Genomic DNA, 1,956 nt, shown 5'->3' on the forward strand with positions numbered 1-1,956 from the left:
TCTATCGTAATCACTGAACCTTCAAGGCAGATGGACATAATGGCTAAGAACTCAGAATAAGGGCTAAGCACTACCCCTGGGCATGTTACTTACCCCCTCTGCCCCTCGTGTTCATCATTTGTAAGACAGAGACGATAAGGATCGCTAGAATTCAGTGTTGATGCCAGGAATAAATAAAAAGATGCATGTCAACTGTACAATCCATATCCAATTCACCAAACACACTCTATTACTATCCTTTCTTTTTCTTCCAGCCCTTTCATGTTTTCTAGCTTAGTTGGAAACTTTTAAGTTTAGTTATTCAGCTCTCCTATCGTGGTTTGGATAATGATTTGTCCTCCCAAATTTCATGTTTTGGAATTTGTTTCCCAGTGTGGTGGCATTGGGAGGTTGTGAGATCTCTAAGAGCTGAGGCTGAGTGGATGGTGGTTGGATCCTGGAGGCATGAATGGATTAATGATGCCTCATGAGACCCCGTGAATTCTAGTTCTCGTGGTGTGAGTTCTTACAAGAGTGGGTTGTTGTAAAAGGAAGACGACTGCCCCCCGGGTCTCTCTCTCTGCACACTGGCCATCCTCTCCACTTCTGTTGACCTTACTGTGATGCTGGCCCACACCTTTGGACTTTCCAGCACCAGAATCATAAGTCAAATAAACCTCTACCCTTTATAAATCACCATGTCTCAGGCATTTCTGTAAGGAATGCACAAGTGGTCCAAGACTTCTCCCTGAAGTTTTATTTCCTTGAAACATGGTCCTTGGACCTCCTGCATCAAGATCAGGTCCTCACCTATCAGAAATATGATCTTGTTGTAAACAAAATTATACAAAATTGTAAGGAATATTTTTTTTTGGAGAGGTTTTTTTTTGCTATAGGGCGCATGCACTCACCAGACAGACAGAGAGAGACAGAAAGACAGAAAGCGAGAAATCACCCCCCCCAGGGGGGATGACCACACCGCAATCCGTTCTCCTCCATTCTCCTCTTGGGATCTTAGGCATGCACGCACACGCGCCCGGCGTGAGTTCAAGCCACCGGGTCTGGGACTCGAACCACAGTCCGGGTCTGGTACTCTAACCCCAGTCGACTATGTGGGAGTCCAGCGACATAGCCATTACACCAACTGCTGGTCCCCAAAATTGTAAGGAATATTTTGAACATTATCTTTAAAATTCAGTATTTTGATATTTTGAAAGTTGTTTATTAACTGTCAAAAACTATGGAATATGAGCAAACCATTTTGACATGTATGTAAAGTAAATGTTTGTGGAAAAGTGCAAAAAGTGTAAATAAATAAATGAAAAAAGAAAAAAAAATGCGATCTTGTCTTCAATTCTATCCCAGGCATTAATTTAAAGCCTATCATGATTTGCTAGCTTCGTAATCTCAACTTGCAGCATCCTGCTCTCAGATGAACCCCTCCTAAACTGTAGTGTACTTCCTCAGGTGCCCTCAGACCTGCACTCTACCTCACTTCGTGTTGCTTCACTCTCTCCCCTTTCTTCCTCCACAGTGTATAAAGTCCATGCTTGACCACTCTAAGCACTGTGCACATGCATTTCCATCTCTGCTGTCTCTCTTACTTGGCAAAACACCCATTCTGACAAAACCAAGTCTAGACCTTCTTCAGACCTGAGCCTGGTCACTGCTTGTGGCTGGAGAAACGACATGGCCAGTCCAGTTGTGCTCCTGTTAGATCCTTGGTCCTTCACGTGAACTGGCCCCTGAGGCTACTCAACGACTATACCTCACCTTCCCAGTCCGTTGTATCCCTGCTTTTTTATGGTATTGTTTTTCTTAGCTTTCCTTCTTAAACACTAAGCTTCTCCTTCCCCACCTTGACTCTCAGCTTCCTATATCACTGAGTAAAATGAAGGAGTCAGAATGGAACCCACACAAGCTCTCTGCACCCTCTCTGCCCACCTGTAGCATCTGTACCCACCTCCTTGGCCTCCT

The sequence above is a fragment of the Tupaia chinensis genome, unplaced genomic scaffold (assembly GCF_000334495.1).
Source record: "Tupaia chinensis unplaced genomic scaffold, TupChi_1.0 Scaffold000046_3, whole genome shotgun sequence".
NCBI lineage: Eukaryota > Metazoa > Chordata > Mammalia > Scandentia > Tupaiidae > Tupaia > Tupaia belangeri.